The sequence below is a fragment of the Leptopilina heterotoma genome, unplaced genomic scaffold (assembly GCF_015476425.1).
Source record: "Leptopilina heterotoma isolate Lh14 unplaced genomic scaffold, ASM1547642v1 Lhet_108, whole genome shotgun sequence".
In the NCBI taxonomy this organism is placed as follows: Eukaryota; Metazoa; Arthropoda; class Insecta; order Hymenoptera; family Figitidae; genus Leptopilina; species Leptopilina heterotoma.
The window spans coordinates 361,878-388,713 of NW_025110825.1; the positions used below are offsets into that span (position 1 = coordinate 361,878).

Genomic DNA, 26,836 nt, shown 5'->3' on the forward strand with positions numbered 1-26,836 from the left:
GTTTTTTTTTTTTTTTGATAGGTACTTGGATTAATAATAATTTTTTGCAATAATCATTTATCAAAAGTTGTAGTAAACCCTCGTGCGTTTGTCCTCTGATCGTCTTTTCGGATCAGTGATCTGCATTTTAAGTTTGCTGATAATGTGACTTAAATTTCTACGCTCGATTATGAGAATTCTTTCAGTATATTGAACGACTTATCCCTTTACTTTCTCAATCATCTTTATTCATATATGCGAAAAATGAAGGATATTATAATCGAATAGCTTAGTGGATTTTATTTTTTTTATTTTCTTTCTGCGCTCTTATATTTTATAAGTTTTTTTTCAGAAATTTCGTTTTTTTCCTAATGGTGTAGATTTTTAAATTGGAAAATAATAATTAATAGTCATTTTAAAAAAATATAATGATAATAATTAAAAGAATAATAATTGTTTGAAAATTTTTCAATTAATTATTTTCGGAAATTTCATTATCTTGAAAGAATTGGAAGAATTTTAATTAGGTAAAATTTTTCGGAAATCTAATTTTTTTGAGAATTTCTAAATTTAATTAATCCACGCTTTAGTAATTTTGTCAAATTATTTAAAATACTTATTGTTATTTATTTTTCCATAAAAATTATATTTTTTGAAAATTACAATTTCAAATCTTTTGAAATTTAATTATTTCTAAAAATGACTACCGTATGTAATTCTTACAAAATTTAATTAATTTCAATTATTTTTAATAGAATTTTAAAAGAATTCTTCGAAAATGCAATTATTCTTTAAAATTTTATTAAATTTTTCCAAAAGAATTCAATTATTTAAATATAAAAATTTTAATTGAATTCTACGCAAACATTTATTTATTTTCATAAATAATCAAAATTTCACAGGAATTCAATTATTTACAAATTTTTTATAAATTTCTTCGGAATAATTCCATTATTTTCGTAAATTATATTTTTTTACTGAAATTCAATTGTTTTTATAAAAAATATAATTCTTTTCTGAAATTCAATTATGTTCATAAATAATAAAACTCATTGCAGAATTTTAATTATTTTCTCGAGAATTCAATTATTTTATTAAACAAATTTTGATATAATTTGTTTGTTAGAATTTTATAATTAATCTTAATACGTCTTTTTAATTAAATTTCTTGAATGAATTTAAATAATTTGAAAAATTTTAATGAAATTTTTCGTAACAGTTCAAAGATTTAAAAAAAAATGTTAATAAAATTCTTCGTAGAAATTTAAATAATTTAAACAATTTATCAAAATTCAAATATTTTCAATTTTTCATAAATTATAAAATTCTCTGGAACAATTGACTTATTTGCACTGCAATTTGAATAAAAGTTTTTTAATGGAATTTAATTATTTTCATAAAGTTTAACAAAATTTGTTGGTAGAATTCACTTATTTTTAAAAATTGTGATAAACACTTTAGAAGAATTCAATTATTTTCATTATAATTTTAATTAAATTCCTCGTACGAACATAAATTTTCCTCGAAATAATTGAGTTTGTAGTTTTATAAATTTTCTCTTTTTCTTATTTTTGTCTATTATTTTCATGAATAATAACGTTTTTACAGGAATTCAATTATTTAAAACAAACAATTTTCATAGAATTTTTTGTAAAAATCAATTATTTAAAAAGATTATTATAAAATTCTTCTGAAGAATTCAATTACTTTTACAAATAATAAAATTCTTCACAGGAATTCAATTATTATTCTTTTTAAGAAAATTTTAAAAGAATTTTTCGAAAAATGTAATTATTCTTTAAAATTCAAGTCAATTTTTCCAAAAGAATTCAATTATTTAAACAAATTTTTTATAAAATTCTACGCAAACATTTAATTACTTTGACAAATAATAAAAATTTCACAGTAATTCAATTATTTAAATTTTGTTGATAAAATTTTTCATTATAATTCAATTCTGAGAAACATTCAATTATTCAATAAATTATTTATTTTTATATTTAAGTAATTAAATTCTAGTAGAATTTTCTAATAAAAATTTATTTAAAAATGAATTTCAAATAAAATTTTAGAAACTAATTGAATATTAAAAGTATTATGGCATGGATTTTTAGAAATAATTGAATTTTGAAAGGGTTTCTAATTAAAATCGTTGAAAAACTGAATTTTTCATACTTAACTAGAAATTCAGTAGAATTGATTTTTCAATTAATTAATTTATAAATAAAATTCATCAATTTTAAAAATAATAGAATTTACAAATTTTCTAATTTAAATTTTTGTTGAAAACACTAAAAAAAATTCAATTTTGGAGAAATTACAAATAATTGCAGAAATTCAATTATTTTTAAAAATAAAATAAAATTCTTCTTTTAAAATTTAAAACTATGTTCAAAATTTGAAAAAAATTCGCGTAAAAATCCCAAATATCATTAGAAATAACAAAATTCTTCTCCAAAGTTCAATTATTTTCATAAATGTCAAAAAAATTCTTGTCCTAATTTCAATTATTTTCAAAAATAAAATGCATTTTTCTAATTTCAATGATTTTCAATATCTACTATTTTAATAAAATTTCCCAAAAAGAATTCAATTATTTAAAAAAAATTTTAATAAAATTGTATGCAAATATTTAATTATTTACAAATTTTTTATAAATTCCCTTGCAATAATTCAATTATTTTTATAAATAATAAAATTTTTTAAAGGAATTCAATTATTTTTATAAAAAATAATTTAAAATTCTAGAAAATAATAATTGAATTAAAATGATGAAAATAATTTTGATGAAATTACAGTAACAATATTCTTATAATAGAAAATAATGATTTTATCTCTCGGTCATGTTTTATAACAATACTTTTATAAGTTGTTTAATTTGAAAAAGGTTTGAATTAGAAATTTTTGAATGTCTTAATTCCTGTGGAAAATCCTGTTCCAAAAATAAGATTAAAAATAGGAATTGTGCAAATATTTTTTTTCTTTTTCTAAAACAAAATAATAATTTTTTTTTAAAAATTGTGATTCATAAAGAAAAATAATGCAAAATAAATAAATTTTCTATTGTTTAATCACAGTTGTTTAAAAATTTTCTAATTTCCCTTAGAAGTAAAGAACAAAAATCTGCATAATTTCAATTTGAAAAAAAATTATATTTAACAAAATTTTAAGTCTTTTAATGAAAAGATGTGAAAAAAATTCTGATGATTTCTATTTGTCATTGCAATTTTGAATTAATTATAAAATAAAACATATAATAATAAAATATGCAATCTATCTAAAGTTAACAAAAAACAAAAGTATAAACAAAAGACAACTTCAGAGTGTGAGGGACAGAAAAAGTGAATGAATGACAGAATGAAAGAACATTCAAATTATTATAGTTAATAGTTAATTCATATGAAAAAATAATTGTAAATAATTAGTATTACTTATTTAAAAGTTAATTTAGGGATGTTTTATAATAATTTTACAAGTAAAGAAATTCATAAATAAATGTAATATAGAACATTTTTTTGAGTGTCTAGTAATTTTTTAGAGTGAATCAGAATATTCTTTTGGGTCTGAGAAAAGTCAAGATTTTATTATTATATTATTGCTATTATTATTATTTTTATTAAATATTTAGTAAATTTTGACACAATTATTTAATAAATTAATATTTTCGATTTTTGGAAGACGTATATAAAAGGTAAAAGAAAAACACTTTTTTACTTTTAAAGAGTGTTTTTCTTTTACCTTTTACAATTACGTCTTCCAAAAATCGAAAAAATTAATTTATTATTTTTATTATTTGTATTAAAACAATAACGAAAATTAAAATATAAATGAAAGTAATAAACAAAAATAAGGTGTTTGTGAATAAAATAATTGTGACGTTCGAATTGATGGCAGTTAATGAAATTGTTATGGGAAATCTTATCATTAAGGGTTTCTTGATTTAAGAGGGTACAGGGGACAAAGGAGGAAAGTGCGATTGAGAAAGACAGAAGACTTGTAAAAGACGAGGGGTGAATTGTGTATTAGGGGGTGAAACTAAATGGAAAGCAGGACGTAGTAAACCCCTTAATGGGCTGGTCCTTTGTAAGGTGCTTGAAGTAATTTAGATTATCAGCATTGCCAACGGATACACTAAACGAATATATATACATACATATATATATAGACAAAATACATATATAGACCTTTAGTACTGTTAAACAAGTTTGCGTTTCCTTGTCAACTTCATGATTACTTTAGAATTTCATTAATAAATCTTAATCTCTTTTTTATTCCGCATTTAATACCACATCGAAAAAAGTGCGAATATTTAAGTGAATTAAATTTCTTTATAAATTATTATCTAAAGTAAAAAAAAACACTTTTCTTTATGTTTTATATTTTGTAAATTATTACATAAAATAAAAAACAATTTTCTTTATTTTTTTGTATTTTATAAATTATTATATAAAATAGAAAACAATTTTCTTCATTTTTTTCACTTCTTTTAGAAAAAAAGAAATTTTTTTTTTTTTTTTTTTTTTTTTAAGAAGGTCAATTTTACTTATTTACTCGTTTTTATTTCTTAAAAATAATAATTCATAATTCTTTTAATATTAAAATATATATTTCAATATTATTATACTTATTATATCAAAAACTCATTAATTTTCGCGATAAAATAACAAACATGGAGAAAGAAGAAAATTGCCATATGCTAATTTTCTTTAATCCAAAAATGAAAAGGAACGGAGATGAAAAAAAAAGTCGCCGGCTTTTTCTCTTCCAGCAATATGCAAATTTCTTGTCAGAGTAAATTGTCGAACCATTTTCTCTCGGTATTGTCAGGGTTTATTTTATCATATTTGATATTCCCTTTGATTTTCATCTTTTTTTCATATCTATAATCGAATACTTGACAATCAAAACGAAACGAACTAATGGGATTTTCTGTATGCGCGCAAAAAAAGAAGAAGTTATATGAAAACGAATATAAAAAAAATATTCGTATAACCAAACTTATTTTATTGTCAACTTGAAATTTTTGTTTTTTTTTTGCAATTGCAAATAAAAAGGAAAATTTATTTTAAAAACTTAATTGAATTGTTCTTTTTGCGTGTGTGACTTTGATAATTTTTTTTTTAAATAACTATTCGGTTATATTATATAGAATTAATTAATTAATTAATTAATTAATTAATTTTCAGAAAAAAATTTGCTTGTAGTTAAGAGTATAGTTTATCTACTAAAGAATATTTGGTATCTAAATAAAATTCACAATTAAAAGAAATAATAAAAATATCGTCCATCATTTGAACGTTCACGTTTAGAGAAAATTTTTAATAGTAAATTTTTTTTTAATAATAAAATACAAAATTAAAAGCAGTAGTAAAAAATATCGTCGTTCTAAACTTTTGAAAAAAATATTTAATGTCCTCGTTAAAGTATATGACATAACTTTTTGAAGTCACGTAAGCATAAATCCAGTACAATAAATAAACAACTTTTCTTTAGCCCAGGGGTATACGAATCACTTATAATAAAAATAATGATAATAAAAATTTAAGTAAAACTAATAATTTTTATTGTTTTTCTCTGCGCATTCTTCGGGTATAAAAGTTTCGAACCCCGACAAAATTATATAGTAACCAAGTGACAATTGAAAATTTAATATTAGCAATCCAATACAGTTGAAATATCAAAAATGTTAACAATTTACTTTTTGTTAATTATTGTGATATTTGTATTATTCACTAATGAGTGTCATGCTGAATGTTGACCATCCGTTCGCCGAATAGGTTATTATGTCTTTTGTGAAGATGGTACCAAAATTGAAGGATTTTATTCTGGTGTGGGAAAATGTAATATATTTGGATGTAACTGTGAGGGTGGCTGTAGAAAAAAAAATTAATTTTCTGAATTATTTTAATCGAATATGTATAATATATTGTCATTTTGTAAATTTTATTTGCAAATATAAAGAATTAATTCAAAAAAAAATATTTTAATTAATTTTTTATATAATATTAATAATTTTATTTTTAATATTTGAATTAAATATAATTATAAAATTGTGATTAACAAATAAAAAATATACCCATTTTGTTTGTTATATGTTTTTTTCTATAACAAATTTCGTTTGACTAATCTAAATTATTATGCAAATTTTAAATAATTCCATTCTTTTGACGAATTTGAATAAAATTTTTTATAATAGTTACATTATTCGTGGAATTCGATTAAAATTGTATTAAAAATAATTGAAATCCTGCGATGAGCTTTATTAAAATTTTTAAAAATAATTGAATTCTTGAGAACTGATTTATTACTTTTTTTTAAATAATTGAATTCTTATGAAGATATATATCTTCTAATAGAAGATATTGAAAATAATTGAATTTCGAAAATGTTTTGAAAATAATTGAATCGTTTGAAAGAATTATATTAATATTTTTTTAATTATTTCTATGAATTTTAATAAATTTTTTACCAATAATTCATCACAGGAATTCAATTACTTTCAAATATTTTACTAAAATTGTTCGAAAGAAATCAATTATTTTAAATACAATTTTAATTAAATTTTTTGTTAAAATAATTCAATTATTCTTTTAGATTTTAATAAAATTCTTCCCAAGAATTCAATTATTTACATAAATAATTTTCCAAAAGAATTCAATTAATTTGAGGCATTTTAATAAATTTCTTTGCAAAATTCAATTATTTTCATAATTATCAATATTCATCAAAAGAATTAAATTATTTTTAAAAGTAATAAATTTCTTCTTAGAAATCTAATTATAAAAAAAAATTCTAATAAAATCGTTATTATTCGCATAAATTTAATTATTTTCATAAATAATATAATTCTTCTCAAAAATTCAATTATTTTAAAAAGTAATAAAATTTTTCTCAGGAATTCAATTATTTTGACAAATTGTAATGAAACTCTACCGACTAATTCAATTATTTTTAAAAATTCTAATAAAATTCTTTGCAAAAATTCAATTATTTTTCAAATAATAAAATTATTTGCAGAAATTAAATTATTGTCCAAAATTCTAATAAAATTCTTGGCAAAAATTCAATTATTTTTTAAATAATAAAATTATTTGCAGAAATTATTTATTATTTTCAAAAATTTTAATAAAATTCTTTGCAGAAATACAATTATTTTTACAAACTTCAATCGAATTCTTCAATTTTTTTTACAAAAATAGTAATAAAATTCTTTAAAAAAATTCAATTATTTTCAAAAATAATAAAATTCTTCGCAAGAATTCAATTATTTTGAGATATATTAAAATTCTTTGCAATAATTGAATTATTTTTAGAAATTGTAATTAAATTCTTCGAAACAATTCAATTATTTTCAAAAATAATTTAATACCACACAGACAATCAATTATTGTCAAATATTTTAATAGAATTCTTTGTAAAATTGAATTATTTTTAAAAACTTTTCGCAATTCAATGATTTTCAATAATCTACTATTTTCATAAAATTTCCAAACAGAATTCAATTATTTAAAAAATTGTTTGTTAAAATCTTCTTAATAATTCAATTTTTTTCATGAATAATAAAAATTTCACAAGTATTCAATTATTTAAATTAGAATTTGCATAAAATTAGTCAAAGGAAAACAATTATTTAAAAGATTTTATAAAATTCTTCGCAAGAATTAAATTATTTTTATAAATATTTAAATTCTTTCATGAATTCTAAAATTTATTGCAGGAATTCAATTTATTATCAGGATAAGAAAGAAGTTAGTTTTAAGATAAGAAGAAGTGTTTTTAAAAATTAGGAAAAAGTCCGGAAAATAAAATATACACTGAAAAAAAAATTATTTGATTCAAATAACCGATTAATTGACTATTATGAATTAAATATTTACTTGAATCAAATAATATTTATTGGAGTCAATTAAATGGTTCATAATTCAAATTTGCTTCAAATACTGAAATTATTGTTTTAAATACCATTTAATTGACTCAAATAAATATTATTTGATTCAAGTAAATATTTAATTGATAATATGTCAATTAATCGGTTATTTGAATAAAATAAATTTTTTTTCCTGTGTAGAATGGAATTTTCTGCCAATTTTTCGACAACTATCCAATCTTGCTGCATTAAAACTGCATTTCAAGTGCACAGAGTAGAGACAAGAACAGAGAAGAAATATGAAATCCGATAAAGGGGAGAAAGATTTTTAAAAAATCCTTGAATAAGTATATTTATTTTTTTGAATAAAAAGCCGCGCACCTTTTCATCTCATAGAAAAGAAAAACGTTTATCCGATACGCGGGCGCTTATATTCAAGACACACAGAGAGAAATTGAAACTTGTTACATTTGCTCTTAGACCATATAAGTGTTCGGCGATTCGTCCTTGAAAGTTAGAGTTCTCTTCCTTTTGGTGAACATGAGTCCCTTTATAACCAGAAAATGGCCAACTCTCAACGCAAGCGAATACTACAAGCAAGTCGTCCATTCCCATGGCAACGATCTCAATCAGATAGGAGGCAGCAGAACAGAACAGAACACGCGGATAATGTATTCGATGCAGGTAATATATAGCGCTCCAAATACAATATTTATGTCCCAGCGTATTTCACTAGCAACCCATTATTCATTCGTCGGCATTGAATAAGCATTTAGTATCATAGATCCCAGGCGTCTCTTAAGGCATATGTACTATGTATGTACTATGTAGAAACTTAAATTCTCGTACATACGAATAAAATTCATAATTTCCCCGTGTGTATAACGCGCTTTTATTTTTCTCTATTTCTATATAGTCTTTGGAAGAACATGACGAATGCAAAGCGAGAGAGTACCGTTACAATTTGCTGATAGTATCGCCTTTTTTTTCCTCCTCAACATTTCTATAATGAATATTATATTGACCGAGGGCAAAAGTCCATTTCTTTTTGTCGCCAAAATGAGAAATTGTAGGAAAGAATTTCGGTCAGTCACTGCTTTGAGAAATTATTTAAGAACCAACTAAAAATATGTTAGTCTAGCACTAATCGGTAAAACTTGCAAAATCCAATTAGAAGAATTATTCTACTCTCTTAATTTTACTACAGGAATTAGCAGTTTTCCAGTTGCAAATAGAAATTTTTTTTTACTAAAAATGATTCCAAAACTGTTACTAATTCAGATTTCGCACTCGATAATTAATTTGGGTCATGAAAAACGACGCTGGTCTTAAGAATTTTTTTTTGACAATTTTTGGAATCGAAAATCAAATTTGGTCTTTTTTCTTTAAATTGAAGCTTTTTTTAATTAAAGAAGAGCTTTTTCCAAAATACCAAAATACTCAGTACTTTTTTCGAATTTATTTCCGATTTAGAAAAAATTTGTGTCTTGATAAACGCCGCTGGTATTGATAATTTTTTTTTTACAATTTTTGTAGTCGATTATCAAATTAGGGCTTTTTTTAATCAAATTCGAGCTTTTTTTTATTAAAGAAGAGCTTTTTCCTAAACGCGGAGCTACTCAGAACTTTTTTCGAATTTATTTCCGATTCAGAAAAAAATTGTGTCTTGATAAACGACGTTGGTCTTGATAATTTTTCTTTTTTGACAATTTTTGAAGTCAAATATCAAATTTGTGCTTTTTTTTATCAAATTAGAGCTTTTTTTATTAAATAAGAGCTTTTTCCGAAACACGGAGCTGCTCAGAACTTTTTTAAAATTTATTTCCGATTCAGAAAAAGTTTTTGTGTCTTGATAATTTTTTTATTTCAATTTTTGTAGTCGATTCTCAAATTTGGGCTTTTTTCTATCAAATTGGTGCTTTTTTTATTAAAGAAGAGCTTTTTCCGAAACGTGGAGCTACTCAGAACATTTTTAGAATTTATTTTCGATTCAGAAAAAATTTTTTTGTCTTGATAATTTTTTTTTGACAATTTTTGGAGTCAAATATCAAATTTGGGTTTTTTATCATCAAATTGGAGCTTTTTTTATTAAAGAAGTGCTTTTTCCGTAACGCGGATGAACTCAGAACTTTTTCAGAATTTATTTCCGATTCAGAAAAATTTGTATCTTGAAAAATGACGCTTGTCTTGAAAATTTTTATTTTTAATTTTTTGAGGCGATTATCAAATTTTTGTGAAATTTTTATTATTTATGAAGATAATTAAATGTTTGCGTAGAATTTTATTAAATTCTTTTTTAAATAATTGAATTCTTTTGGAAAATTTTATTAAAATAGGAGATATTAAAAATCATTGATTGTGGACGCAATTCTTTTAAAATTCAATTAGTTTATAAAGGTTTAAGTAAAATTATTCAGGAAATGATTTATATGTAATAATTTTATGATAGTTCCTCAAGAATTAAGTTCTTTGAAAAGAAATTATTGTTAAGTTTACTAAAAGTTTACTAAAAGGTGTTTATTTAGAATCATTGCAATTATTTGCTGTTGGTATAAATTTATAATTTACCACATAAATGATTGACAAATAAATAATTGCCAAATAAATAATTACCAAATAAATAATAATCATCAAATAAACGAATGCTTTATAAACGAATGCCAAGTAAATAATTACCAAATAAATAATTATCGATAAATATTAAAAAATAATTAAATTACAATAAATTAATACTATTAATAAATAAATATTAAAAATAAATTGTTCACATAAGAAGAAATAATAAATAAATGATACTTATAGCATTTTGTTAAGTTTAGTATTAATTTGAACATTTCGCATTTAATAATTAAGTTGTTGCATGTAGTAATTAATATTTAAGTAAAGCAAAGTTTTAGAATTTAGTAACGAATATTAAATTTCAGTAAAGTTTCAGTGCTTTCTAATTAATATTTAATTTATTTTTTATACAGTTCTTAATATTTAATAATTAATATTTATTTTAGAGAAAATTTCAGTACTAAATAATTAATATTTATTTTAGAGTACATGGTACTTAATAAGGAATATTTAATTAACAAATAATTGAACGTCTTTGATCAAGCAGCTGGCAATTAGTGTTTAATTAATCTTATTTCGCGAAAAGGGTCTCGTTTATCATTTGGTACGTTTTGAATTACAATTTCATTATGTGTGTATATATAGATTTAAGTTCTCGTCGGATAATTCAATTCCCTGTTTCATCATTATTATTATTATTATTATTATTATTATATATTATTATTATTATTATTATTATTATTATTATTATTATTATTATTATTTTTATTTTTATTTTTATTTTTATTTTTATTTTTATTATTAATAATAATATTAAAGTATAATTATCATATAACATATTATATAGAATTTAAATATATACAACTGTTATATTATTATATTATATTAATATAAATAATAATACCTCCTTACACTATGAGGAAGCAAAAACGTTATTAAAATTGTTATTTTTTATTATGACTATTATTATTGTTATTATTATTATTTTTTGTTATTATTATTTTATTTTTTTGTTATTATTATCACTAAATAGCGAAATAGTGCAATATTCAACAATATCGAAATTCAAAATTAAATTTCTTGTGAACTACTTTGAAACGAACATTATTAAACCTGAGAGTCTTATCTGAAATCCTCTTTCGCCTGAAATTCAGCATATTTTACAAGGCTATTTTTCATTCGTTCTAAATTGTCATGATGAAAATTCATAAATTCAATGAAATTCAGAATAAGAATAGATTTTTTCCTCCTCCTTCTTCTTCTCTATTTTTTTGTTCTTTTCTTCGACTAGGATTTCTGCTATCTTTTTTATAAATTTTTTTTTTACTTTTTTTGGCCTCTCTCTCTCTCTCTCTCTCTCTCTCTTTGAATTTCTCTTTCAAATTTTAAATAACATCATTGAATTTCAAAATGTCTCTGCAAACTGAATATATGTTGACCTACCTACATTTTGATAATCTACGTGCAAAATTCAATTATTTTCATAAACAACAATATTAATAAGAAGAATTCAATTATTTTCAAAAGTAATAAAATTCTTCGAAGAAATTCAATTATTTTTAAAAATTTCTATAAAATTCTTGTCAAGAATTTAATTATTTTCATTTGTAATAAAATTCTACAAAAGAATTCAATTATCTTGATAAAAAACAAAATTCTTTCTAAAAAATCAATTATTTTAAGAAATTTTAATAAAAATCTTTTCCAAAATTCAATTATTTTTATAAATAAAAAAATTAATCACGAGAATTCAATTCTTTTAAAAAGTAAAAAAATACAATTATTTTCATAACTAATCAAATTTTTCGAAGGAATTCAATTATTTTAAAAAATGTCTATAAAATTCTTGGCACGCATTCAATTATTTTCATAAAAAATCAAATTTTTGGAAGGAATTCTATTATTTTAAAAAAATTTTATAAAATTCTTGTCAAGAATTCAATTATTTTCATAAATAATCAAATTCTTCAAAAGAATTCAATTATCTTGATAAACAATAAAATTTTTTTCAAAAAATCAATTATTTTAAGGAATTTTTTTATAAAATTCTTTTCCAAAATTCAATTATTTTGATAAATAACAAAATTCATCAGAATTAAATTCTTTTGAAAGGTAATAAAATACTTTGCAGAAATTAAATTATTTTCAAAATGTTTGAAAAATTCACGTCAAGAATTAAGTTATTTTTATAAATAGGTTTCGAAAATTCTTCTCATGAATTCAATTATTTTTAAAAATTTTAATAAAATTCTTCAAAAGTTTTCAATTATTTTTAAAAAGTTGTTATAAAATTCTTTAATTTAATAAATTTCTGTAAAATTTTAATTCAATTCCTTAAAAGAAATTAATTATTTTAAAAAGTTGTTAATAAAATTCTTCTAAAAAATTCAATTTTAAGAAACATTCAACTATTCAATAAATTATTTAGTTTTGTATTAAAATAATTGAATTTTCGTGGAATTTTCTAATAAAAATTTATTTTAAAATTAATTTCGTTTAAAGTTTTTGATAATAATTTTAATATTAAAAGCATTAAAGCATGAATTTTTAGAAATAATTAATTTCTAAAAAGGTTTCAAATTCAAATCATTGGAACTATAAATTTTTCGTACTTTTAATATAAATATTTTAATATAAATATTTTTATACGTTATTGAATTTCAAAAAGGTTTAAATTTGATATATTTTGAATTTTTTTTTTTTTTTTTAGGGTCAGGGAAAATGTCAAAATTCTCTCTGGAAATCAAGGAAAAGTCAGGGAAAAATAAAATTAATATTTTGGTGGCAAACCTGCTTTTTAAAATTCAATTATTTATCAAAATTCATGCTTTAATGCTTTTAATGTTCAATTTTATTATTATCAAAAAAAGACAACAAAATTCAAATAAAAAATTTAATTTTCTCCAGTACTTTTAATAAAAATCCGTGACTTTTTTCTGAATTTCCTGACCAATTATTCTACTTTCCCTGACTTTTCCCTGAATTGTGACAACCTTGATTATTATTGGAAAAAATAAATAATTTTTAATAAATAACTAATCAGTTATTTTTAATTAATTCAAGTTTGGAATAATGGAAGAAATTAACGAAAAAGAGAAGAAGTAAAAGAAAACGAAGAAGGCGAAGGAGAGGAAAGGAAGAAAAAGAAAAATAAGAAGAAGAAGAAGTAAAGAGAGGGAAAAGAAATAAAAACGAGAGTAACAAAGAAAAGAAATATAGTAACAGACATAAAAAAGAAAAACAATAAGAAACAATGGGAGAGGGGCAGGAGGGGGGAGGAAGGAAAAAGGGAGACAGATAAAAGAAGAAAAAAGAAATGAAGAGGCAAAAAAAAATGGTAAAGGAAGAAGAAGAAGAAGATGGGAGAGAAAGAGAGATGGATAGAGAACTCCATTAACTTTTATTTCCTCGAGAAAGCAAGTTCTTTCTATCTTCCCCTCTCCCCTCCATTCCCCCCTCGTCCCATCTCCTCGCGAAACTTTGTAAAGCGACTTAGTCAAAGTTTAATAAATTCCTTCGTGGAAGTTTCAAAGCGGTTCAACGCGAGATTGCAAATGATTACGTTTCGTCGTAAGAGACTATGCAATGGAGTAGAATGAGGAAAAGTTTCTTCATGAGGGGGGAGAGAGAAGGGAGGGTCAGGGATACCATTTTGGAAAATTAATCAAGATCGATTCGGTATTGACAATTTTTGTCTATATGTGTTTAGTACTAGTAGTAGTAGTAGTGGTGACACACATATTGACAAAAATTGAATATTGCGCTGGTCAGGAACGTTTCTTTTCTTATAAATACAATATTTCGTCCAGAAGTGAATGCAATATCCTCTATTATATGTGTTTTATCTTCTCAAAGGATTTCATAATATTGCAAATAAACATAACATTACGAAATTCTTTTTTACGACTCTGGGAATAATTCATTGTTCTGGGTCAAATTTTATTATAACTTTAAATTTATTTTTAGGACAATGTAAATTGCGTCTTTTTTCTATTCTTTAATTTTTTTTTTCAAAATTACTCGCTTTAGATTTTAATTAGTCACTTTTGGCTACACTGAAAAAAATGTATTTTATTCAAATAACCGATTAATTGATTATTATCAATTAAATATTTACTTGAATCAAATAATATTTATTAGAGTCAATTAAATGGTATTTTAACCAATAATTTTAGTATTTGAAGCAAATATGAACTGAACCATTTAATTGACTTCAGTAAATATTATTTGATTCAATTAAATATTTCATTGATAATAGTCAATTAATCGGTTATTTGAATCTAATTTTTTTTTCAGTGTAATGAAATAGAAAAATAGAAATAGAAAAGTACCACGAATTCTAATTCAAAATATTCTATTTTTTTACTCCTGACAATAATTTCTATATTTAAATAATACTTAATTCTTGAAGAACTATCATAAAATTATTACTCAAAAATTAGTTAATGAATAATTTTACTTAAATATTATAAATTAATTGATTTTTAAAAGAGTTGTGTTTACAATTTTCATAAATAAACGAACTTCAAAAGGTTTCAATTTAAAATTTTAGAAAATTATAATTTTCAATTAATTTAATTGGAAATTTAAAAATTTTAATTTTAATGAAATTCTTGACAAACTTTTAATTATTTCCTAAAATTTCCCCCAATTAAATGATTTTCAATATCTATTATTTTAATAAAATTCTCCAAAAGAATTGAATTATTTTCAAAAATAATAGAAATTTCACAGGAATTGAATTATTTAGAAATTTTTTATAAATTTCTTTGCAAGAATTCCATTATTTTAATGAATAATAAAATTCATTGCATAATTTTAATTTTTTATACAATTTTAAATGAATTTCTCGAAAAAAGCAATTATTTTAACAAATTTTCATAAGATTTATCGATAGAAGTCAATTATTTTAAAATGATTTTTATATAATTCTTCACGAGAATGCAGTTATTTAAAATAAATTTATTAAAGTTCTTTGCAAGAATTTAATTATTTTTATAAATTTTAATAAAATTCATTTCAAGAATTCAATTATTTTTAAAATAAATTCTAATGAAATTCATTCCAAGAATTCTATTATTTTCATAAATAATAAAACTCAAGGCAAAGATTTTAATTATTTTTATAATACAACGTCAAATGAATTCTTTGAAAAAAGCGATCATTATTAAAAATTTTCATAAAATTTTTCAAAGAATTCAATTATTTTTATAAACAATAAAATTCTTCTCTGGAATTGAAATATTGAAAAAAAAATTTAATAAAATTCTACGCAACCATTCAATTATTTTCCAAAATAATAAAATTTTTTACAGGGATTTAATTATTTTCATAAATATTAAAACTCATTGCAGAATTTCAATTATTTTTAATACAATTTTAATCGAATTCCTCGAAAAATGTAATTATTCTTAAAAATTTTATTAAAATTTTAAAATTCGTCGAAAGAATTTAATTATTTAAAAATTTGTTGATTAAATTCTTTATGAGATTTCAATTTTAAGAAACATTAAATTATTCAATAAATAATTTATTGTTGTAATTGAATTCTTGTAGAATTTTCTAATAAAATTTTGTCTGGAAATCAAGGAAAAGTAAGGGAAAAATAAAATCAAATTTTTGTGGCAATATTCTGTTAACAATTATTTCTTTTCACTAATTATCAGTTATTTTTCTGCTAATTGATGATTTTCAAATGTGCAATAAATAAATAACAGATTTATTTGTCAAGTTAATAATTACATTAAATTTCAAAAGTGAACAACTTTCATTTATATTATTGAAAAATTGATAAACAATAAAATTTTTTCAAAAAATCAATTATTTTAAGGAATTTTAATAAAATTCTTTTCCAAAATTCAATTATTTTGATAAATAACAAAATTCATCAGAATTAAATTCTTTTGAAAGGTAATAAAATACTTTGCAGAAATTAAATTATTTTCAAAATTTTTGAAAAATCCACGTCAAAAATTAAGTTATTTTTATAAATAGGTTCCGAAAATTCTTCTCATGAATTCAATTATTTTCAAAAATTTTAATAAAATTCTTCAAAAATTTTCAATTATTTTTAAAAAGTTGTTATAAAATTCTTTAATTTAATAAATTTCTGTAAAATTTTAATTAAATTCCTTAAAAGAAATTAATTTTTTAGAAAAGTTGTTAATAAAATTATTCTAAAAAATTTAATTTTAAGAAACATTCAACTATTCAATAAATTATTTAGTTTTGTATTTAAATAATTGAATTTTCGTAGAATTTTCTAATAAAAATTTATTTTAAAATTAATTTCGGTTAAAGTTTTTTAAAAAATAGTTGAATACTAAAAAAGCATTATGGCGTGAATTTTTAGAAATAATTAATTTCTGAAAAGGTTTCAAATTTTATTAAAATTTTAAAATTTGTCGAAAGAATTTAATTATTTAAAAATTTGTTCATAAAATTCTTTATGAGATTTCAATTATAAGAAACATTAAATTATTCAATAAATAATTTATTGTTGTAATTAAATTCTTGTAGAATTGTCTAATAATATTTTGTCTGGAAATCAAGGAAAAGTAAGGGAAAAATAAAATCAAATTTTTGTGGCAATATTCTGCTAACAATTATTTCTTCCCACTAATTATCAGTTATTTTTTTGCTAATTGATGATTTTCAAATTTGCAATAAATAAATAACAGATTTATTTGTCAAGTTGATAATTACATTAAATTTCAAAAGTGAACAACTTTCATTTATATTATCAAAAAATTGAATTTAAAAAAAATGAAAAGTTTATAATATATGTTCGATGGGTAGAATATTGGTAATTATTTTTTAAGCACTGTATAACTAGTTTCTGAATATAACTCCCGTGTAAGTACATGATGAAGGAACAAGAAAATTTTCATTATGTTATGAAACTTTAGTTGTAAAACTTTGAAAATCATGGGCAAGACTTTTTACTGTCTTTAATTTATGAGAAAGCTCACACTTTGCCTTTACGTCATAAAACTTTTGTTATCTGTTCTTAAACTTTTAGAACGTCTACATCATCAGCTGTAATGTTTACTCGGAATTTCTGAACCTCATAATCTTCATTTTTATTTAGATTAACGCTCAACATCACAAAAACTGGTTATCTCTAGGACTTTACACCTTTTTTTCTGTTTTCTGTTTTTTTTTAATACACTTTTATTTATTTAGTTTTTTTTTTGAAAGAATTTTTTTCTTTGAACTCCAGTAAAGATTTTTTTAATGAAAAAACAATCTCTACAGAAAAAAACTTTTATAGTAAAGTTCGGGATAATCTTTTTTTGAATAATAAAGAGAATGGAAATTGATGTTTGAAGATAGTTTCTTTTGAATTTCATAAGAATGTTTGTAGAGAAAAATTTACAATAATGAACAATTATTAACTATATTAATCTAAATTATTATGCAAATTATTCTCTTTTTTATTTATAAAAAATACTAGAAAATTGTTAATTGTTAAAAAATTTTTAATAAGAAGTAGAAAATATACCCATTTTATGCATAATTTTTATTTTTCAATAACAATATCGTTTACAAACTTTTTTTTTTCTTTTGGGAAGAAAAATACGAGATATTCCCGTTTCTTAATATTTTTGTAGAAAATTCTCAATTTTTATAAGGAAATAATTTGCATCAATTCTATTTCTTCATTTCAATTGTTTTAATAAAATTCAAAGTTTTTTAAAAATAAAGGCAAAAAAATGTTTATAAATTATATTTGTCAATTAGAAAATTTAATTAAAAATGAAACTGAAAATTTTTGAATTTTTAGAAAATGAAGAAACAAATTTTATTGAAAAAAATGTTCTGTTAAATTTATTTACGAATATATTTAATTGTAAAATTATTCGAAAATAATAATTTCTTTTTTAAATAATTTAAATATTTAATTATTTTTATTTTTCCATAGGAATTAAGATTTTCAAAAATATCAAATTCAAACCATTTTGAAATTAATCAACTTTAAAAATATTGCTATAAAACATGAAGAAATGGATTGCTCCGATCCATTTCTTCATGTTTTCTAATAATTAAAAAGGATCGAGTGATAAAATCACTATTTTATATTGTAAGAATATTGTTACTGTAACTTTTTCAAAATACTATTAATATTTAATTATTATACCTAAAATTTATACTAAAATTCATTTTCAATTAATTTTTATTACAAAATTCTACGAGAATTCAATTATTTAAATACAAAAATTAGTTATTTATTGAAAAATGAATGTTTCTTAAATTCTCATAAAGAATTTCATAATTCATTAACAAATTTCTAAATAATTAGAATCTTTCGAAGATATTTAATAAAAAATTTCAGAATAATTACATTTCTCGTGGAATTCGATTAAAATTTTATTAAAAATAATTGAAATCCTGCGATGAGCTTTATTTAAATTTTTTAAAATAATTGAATTCTTGATCAGAATTTTGTTATTTATAAAAATAAAAAATAAGGAAATTCCTGAAAAAAATTTTATTATTTATAAAAATAGTTGAATTCTTGAGAAGAAATTTATTAATTTTTGTTGAATAATAGAATTCTTATGAAGCATTTTATAAACATCTTTTTAAATAATTATATTTTTAAAAAATTTTATTCCAAGAATTTTAATAAATTTTTTATGAATATTTCCTTTTTTTAGAGGAATTAATTTAAAACTGTATTAAAAATAATTGTAATTTTATTAAAATAGTATATAATAAAAATCATTGAAATGAGGAAATTTTTTTAAAATAATTGAAATTCTGCGATGAGCTTTATTAAAATTAATAAAAATAATTGAATCCTTGAGAAGAATTTTGTTATTTAAAAAAAAATGAAATTCCTGAATAGAATTTTATTATTTATAAAAATAATTGTATTCTTATGAAGAATTTTATAAACATCTTTTTAAATAATTATTTTTCCATACACTTTTACTCCAAGAATTTTAATAAAGTTTTTATGAATAATTGCTTTTTTAGAGAAATTCATTTACAATTGTATTAAAAGTAATTGAAATCCCGCGATGAATTTAAAATTTTTAATAATAATTCAAATCCTTAGAAGTATTTTATTATTTTTTTGAAAATAATTGAATTCCTGGGAAGTATTTTATTGTTTTAAAAAATAATTGAATTCCCGAAATGAATTTTATTATTTATAAAATTAATTGAATTCTTGCGAACAACATTTTAAAATTTTCTTTAAATAATTGAATTATTGTGAAGAATTTTATCATTTTTTTAAAGAATTGATTTTTTCGAAAAATTTTATAATACAATTATCATATATAATTGAATTCCTGTGAAATTTTTATTATTTTAGGAAATTAATTAAATGTTTGCGTACAATTTTATTAAAATTGTTTTTAAATAATTGAATTCTTTTGGGTAATTTTATCAAAATAATAGATTTTGAAAATCATTGAAATGAGGAAAATTTTTTAAAATAATTAAATTTCGAAGAAGAATTTTTTTATTTATAAAGATAATAATTCGGATTTTGTCCAGATTTTTTTGTAAATTTTGAACATAATTGAATTTTGTGATAAGAATTTTATTACTTTTGAAAATAATTGAATTTCTGCAGTCATTTGTAACTTCTTCAAAATTAATTTTTTTTCTTAATGTTTTTAACTAAAATTCTTCTATAAATCCATTAATTTTAATAATTAATTAAATATATATTGACAAATTTAACTAATTTTAGAAGATTTTGAATTATTAAAATTTTTCAAAAATTTAAGTTCATGAAAATTTCTAATTAAATTCATTTAACATTGAATTTTTATAAAATTTTAAATTGAAATCGTTTGAAGTTGATTTATTTATGAAAATTGTAAACGCAACTGTTTTAAAATTGAATTAATTTTGGAATATTTAAGTAAAATTATTCATTAAATAATTTATTTATTTTATGATAGTTGTTCAAGTTTTAAGTTATTTATAAATAAAATTTTTGTCAGAAACTGAAGAAATTGAATGTTTTTTTTATTAGAATTCGTGGTAATTTTAGTTTATGAGTCAGACAAAAAAGACACAAATTTAAGAATTTTTTTTTTATGAATTCTAAGAATTTAATTTTTTTTAGTGCTTTTAATAAAAAATTCTGACTTTTTCCTGAATATTCCCTACGTCAGAATATATTATTAATATTAAAACTATATATTCCAATTAATATTTTATTTTTATAAAAAAAATTTGAATTATTTTACGTTCTATTATTTTTAAAATTGCTAATTTTATTTTAAAAAGTGAGTGAAAAGTCGACTGGTAATTATTAATTATTAAGTAATTATTATTGGTGCTAGTAATTATTTATCTTGCAAAGAGAAAAAAATTTTTGATAAAACATTTTGATTTAGGATTTTTTAATTTAATTTTGGATTTTTTATTGTTTCAAAAAAAAAAAAAAAAAAAAAAAAAAAAAAACACAAAGTACAAGGATATTTGAATAATGATAATATTGGCTTAATTTTAACCTGTCGAGAAATAAACGGTTTACATTTCTCACCCTTCGATTCGCTGAAACTTCTTTTTGATTATATCTCCCCATCACACCTTCATTGTGTGTCTGTATGTTTGTGTGTGTACGTATATTTCCAGCAGTAAAATGTCGTGCCTGAAGGTATGTCGAGTTCTGCGATGTAATTACGCAATTACTTTACCATAACGTGCACCAGTACCTATAGCATTAATGTTATAATTATACAATCGATGTACAGCTACTTTAAGTGGAGGTTCCATTCGATTTTAAAACCTATCTTTCTTCTTTTACATTATATTCCCCCTTTTTTATACACTGACGCGATAATTATTTTTAACGAAAACTGAAGAGATTTAAGAATATATGTACAAATATAATATATATGCAGTCATCTCTCGATAATTGAACTTTCGAGATAAATTGATGTTATGTTTGGGTTACTTAAAAAGTTAAAAATCATTTTTATACTCGAAAGATTCGATAAATAAAAATCTTGATAATTTGGATTATTTTAATTTCTTAAAATTTAATATTTATCGCGATTCGACGAAAAAAGAAACTTTTTACCTTGATTTTGGAGTAAAAATTATAGGAAAAGCAACAAAATTATCTCCTTGACGAGGGCACAATCGTCTATGTAAATTAGCATCGGTTGAAATCTTGAAATTACCTGCAACAAAAATTTTACATTTTTTTTTTATTCAAAAAGGTAAATTTTTAAAAGGAAAAATTATTTCTTTTGTAACTTTTAATTTTAAAATTAATATTTCTTTTTATTTAACTTTTCATTTTTTTCTAACTGCTACAAAAGGAACTAACTATATTTATAGTCTAGTAAAACCAACTGTTTACTACTTTTTTTACGATTTGCTGCTATTTGGATACTTTTTTTTTTAGATTTGTGCCACTATAAGCTACGTTTTTTTTTTGTTTTTTTAAATTTAATGTCACTGAAAGTTAAAATAAAAAAATTATTTTCAAATTTTTATAAAATTCTTAAAAATAATTCAACAAATTCTAAAAAAATTCTCACAAACGATTCAATTATTTTTAAAAAAATTTCGAAATTCAATTATTTTTTAAATTTACTATTTTAATAAAAAATTGCCCAAAAGACATTAATAATTTAAAAAAAAAATTGTTATAAAATGCTTTGCGAACATTCAATTATTTTCATATAATTTTCACAGGAATTCAATTATGTAAAACACAATTTTCATAAAGTTTTTCGAAAAAAAAATTATTTAAAAAGTTTATTATAAAATTCTTCACAAGAATTCAATTATTTTTATAAATAATAAAATTCTTTTCAGGATTTGAATTATTTTAAAAAATTATTTAAAAATTCATCGCAAGATTTCAATTATTTTTAATAGGTACAATTTTATATGAATTCCTGCAAAAGCATAAAAAATTTATTAAAATTCTTGGAAATAATTCAAAAAATTTTAATAATGTTCTTTCAGACGATTCAATTATCTTCAAAACTTTTTCGAAATTCAATTATTTTCAAAATCTTCTATTTCAATGAAAAATTTCCCAAAAGAATTTAATAATTTAAAAAAAAAATTTTAAAATTCTTCGCAGACATTCAATTATTTTCATAAAGTATGTATAAAATTTCATAAAATTGTTTGGAAAAAAATTGATTAAAAAGATGTTTATAAAATTCTTCATAAGAATTCAATTATTTAACAAAAATTAATAAATTTCTTCTGATGAATTCAATTATTACTTTTATAAATAGTAAAATTCTTTTCAGTAATTCAATTATTTTTATTTTTTAAATAAATAATAAAATTCTTCTCAGAAATTAAATAAGTTTTAAAAATTTTAATAAAGCTCATCACAGAAATTCAATTATTTTTAATACAATTTTAATCGAATTCCACGAAAATGTAATTATTCTGCAAATTTTTATTAAAATTCGTTCAAAGATTTCAATTATTTAAAAATTTATTGATAAAATTCTTTATGAGAAATTAAGAAACATTCAATTTTTCAATAAAGAACTTATTTTTTTCATTTAAATAATTGAATTCTCGTAGAATTTTTTAATAAAATTTAATTTAAAAATTAATTTTCAGTTGAAATATTTTAATATAATTTTCCAAGAGAATTTAACTATTAAAAAAAAATGTTGATAAAATTCTTCGCATATATTCAATTATTTTTATAAATAATAAAATTTTCACAGGAATTCAATAATTTAAAACACAATTTTCATAAAATTCTTAAAAAAAATAAATTATTTAAAAAATAATTTAATAAAATTCTTTTGAATAATTCTATTATTTGTATAAATAATTAAATTCTTCCCAGGAATTCAATTATTTTTAAAAATTTTAATGAAATTTTTCCTAACAATTCAATTTTTTTTTAAATTTTGATAAATCTTTGTATAAGAATTCATTTATTTAATAAATTATTTATTTTTGTAATTAAGTAATTGAATTCTTGTAGAATTTTCAAATAAGAATGTATTAAAAATTTAATTTCTGTAAAAAGTTTTAAATAATATTTGAATATTAGAAGCATTATAGTGTAAATTTCTAGATATAGTTTCGAATTTTTTTTTTTATTGAAATTTTTGAAAATTTTAATTTTTGTAAAACTGTAATAATATTTAAATTTTGAAATAAAATGATTAAAGTTTTGAATTAATTTTATTAAAAAATTTTAACAAAAGAATGAATGAATTTTTGGAATAATTACAGTTTTTAGAAATATATTAAAATTTCAAAAAGGCTTTATACATTGAAATAAATAAAAATATTTTAATTCCCGTGGAAAAATAAATAGGAATTTAAATATTTATTTACAAAAAAAAGATTCTAATTTTCGGGTGTAATTTAATTATGGAAATTATGAAAAAATTGATTAGTCAAGTTTAATTTTTCGATAGAAATTTTTTTTTTAGTCTCAAAGCTCCTTTTCGCTACTTTTTTAAAATTAATTATCGAGTACAAAAGCCTGAAATAATTAAATATTCTAACACTATAAAATGTTACATAAAAGAATCGACAGAAAGCAGAAAGCAAGAAAAATTGTTCCCATATATGTATATTCATAAACACAAAAAAAATCATAGCATAAATTAATAATTAGAAATAAATAAACCCAACAAATCGTGTTTACAAACACGATAGAATCCATTGTATAAGGGTAAATTAAACACAGAATAAAACGACTATAATTCAAAGTATTAAATCGCGAGGCTAACTATCGACTTTGTTAAATGCCACTTCGCTTTTAATAACAATCATGAAATGCAGAAATCATGAAATGCAGGGTATTGCTTAATCGAAGAGAGAATTGCGCGAAAGGAGGTAAAATAAGGAACATTATAAATATATTGTATATACATGTATTAACATATATATAGGCATAGAATTTTCATGTTTTCCAACACGTTTCAATTGTTAGTTCAATGAAAAGTTATAAAGGACTTGCATTCAACTCAGTGCGAGGTGATATATGGATGACAAAATTAATGACATGATTCGTACCTATATAGAAACATGGTAATCAGTATAATAGGCAACACGAACGTTTGTACACATAGTTGCGAATGAGAAGCCAATTGCACTTTAGACACTACTGGAAATTATATTAGTGGTAAATAAACTTGCAATTATTATTACTGTTATTATTGCCATCATTACATACAGTTTATATTTGTATTCAAACAAATCTATGCATTCAGTTATGCAGTTTTTTTTTCTTTCTGTTGGTTTTTTATTCTTTTCTGTTCTCTTCTTTTTTTTCCTTTTCTTCTTTTTCTCTTTTTTTCTTTTTTTCTTTTCTCTTTTCTTCTTTTTCTCTAATCTTCTTTTCTCTTTTTCTCTACTAAAACCTACTATTTACTTCTTTTTTACGTTATGCTACTAAATGGGTATTTTTTTTAGATTTTAGCCAATTTTTCTCTCTAAAACCTACTATTTACTTCTTTTTTTACGTTATGCTGCTAAATGGATATTTTTTTTTAGATTTTAGCCACTAAAAGCTACTATTTCTGTTTTTTTTTTTTGACAATTTCCACTACTTTAAATTCGCTAATACTAGAAATAAAAAAAATACTGTCAAAAATTATAATCAAATTCTTTAAAACGATTCAATTATTTATTTATTTTAAAAAAATATTCGAAATTCAATTATTTTCAATATTTAGTATTTTCATAAAAATTTCGCAAAACAATTCAATTATTTAAAAAAAAAAAAATGATAAAATTCATCCAAAATACAATTAATTTCATAAATAATAAAATTTCCACAGAAATTCAATTAATTTACAATAGCATTTTAAAAAAAAATTTCCAAAAAATCAATTATTTAACAAAATTTTTATTCAATTCTTCACAATAATTCAATTACTTTCACTAATAATAATATTTTTCATGGAAATTGAATTTTAAAAAAAAAATTTGTTGATAAAATTCTAAGTAAGAATTCAATTATTTTCATAAATAATAAAACTCATCAAAGAATTTCAATTATTTTTAATACTATTTTAAATTAAATAATCGAAAAATTCAATTATTTTCACAAATAAATTTTTTCAAAAGAATTTAATTATTCAAAATAAAATTTTCATAATATTTATTATATTTCCGAAAAAAATAATTATTTAAAACAATGTTTAGAAAATTCTTATAAAGAATTCAATTATATTTAAAAATAACAAAATTTTTCATTGAAATTCAATTTTTTTTAAACATTTTAATAAAATTTTTCGCAATAATTCAATGATATTCATAAATATTAAAATTATTCTCAGGAATTCAATTATTTTTGAAAATTTTAATAAAATTCTTATCAACTATTCAATTATTTTCATAAATAATAAAATTCATCGCAGGATTTCAATTATTTTTAATACCATTTTACAGGAATTGCTCAAAAAATGTAATTATTCTTAAAAATTTAATTTCAATTCTTCGAAAAAATTAATTATATAAAAGAATATTTTTTTAAAATTCTTTAGAAAAATTCAATTATTTTGAAAAATATTAGAATTTCACACACAAATTGAATTATTTAAAATAAAATTGTCAAAATATTTATTTGTATATTTCGAAGAAATTAATTATTTTAAAACAATTCCTATAAAATTCTTATGAAGAATTCAATTATTTTCAAAAATAACAAATTTTTTTACATAAATTTAATTCTTTTTAAACATTTTAATAAGATTTTTCGCAATAATTCAATTATTTGCATAAGTAATAAAATTATTCTCTGGAATTCAATTATTTTTGAAAATGTTAATAAAATTGTTCGAAAAAAATCAATTATTTTTAATACGATTTTACAGGAATTGTTGCTCAAAAAATATAATTATTCTTTAAAATTTAATTTCAATTCCTCGAAAAAATCAATTATTTAAAAGAAAGTTTTTTTAAAATTCTTTGGAAGAATTCAATTATTTACAAAAATATTAGAATTTCTCAAAGAAATTCAATTATTTTCAAATATTATAATAAAATTGTTCTAAAGAAATCAATTATTTTTGATAAATTAAAATTGTATATAAATAAAATTTTAATTAATTTTAAAAAAAAAAATAAATTATTCTTTTAGATTTAAGTAAAATTCTTCTCAGGAATTCAATTAATTAAAAAAATTTTAATAAAGCTCTTCGCAGAATTTCAATTATTGCTTCCTCATAGAGGAAGTATTTTTAATACAATTTTAATCGAATTTCACGAAAAACGTAATTATTCTTAAAAACTTTATTAAAATTTTGTCGAAAGATTGCAATTATTTAAAAATCTGTTGATAAAATTTTTTATGAGAATTTAATTTAATTTTTAATTTGAATTTTAATTATTCAATAAGTAATTTTTTTTTGTATTTCACTAATTGAATTCTCGTAGCATTTTTTATGAAAATTTAATTTAAAAATTAATTTCAGTTAAAATATTTAATATTTAATTATTCAAGAG

General features: G+C 20.1%; 1 protein-coding gene and 1 long non-coding RNA gene across 4 annotated transcripts in view; both read right to left on the minus strand.

Annotated features, from left to right (window-relative positions):
* LOC122502905 overlaps window positions 1-24,480 on the minus strand; it is a 33,793-nt gene extending 9,313 nt beyond the window's left edge. The window contains exons 1-3 of one of the 2 annotated variants that reach the window (XR_006301676.1): window positions 24,401-24,480; window positions 21,459-21,561; window positions 20,919-21,090 (exon numbers count right to left, since the gene is read on the minus strand). This is a non-coding gene — a long non-coding RNA (uncharacterized LOC122502905). Of the gene's footprint in view, window positions 1-20,918; window positions 21,091-21,458; window positions 21,610-24,400 lie in introns of those variants that run through there. The other variant, XR_006301675.1, reaches the window with a different exon arrangement.
* LOC122502820 (TOX high mobility group box family member 3-like) overlaps window positions 1-26,836 on the minus strand; it is a 476,754-nt gene that overhangs the window by 245,142 nt on the left and 204,776 nt on the right. The gene's annotated exons all lie outside the window — the stretch shown is intronic.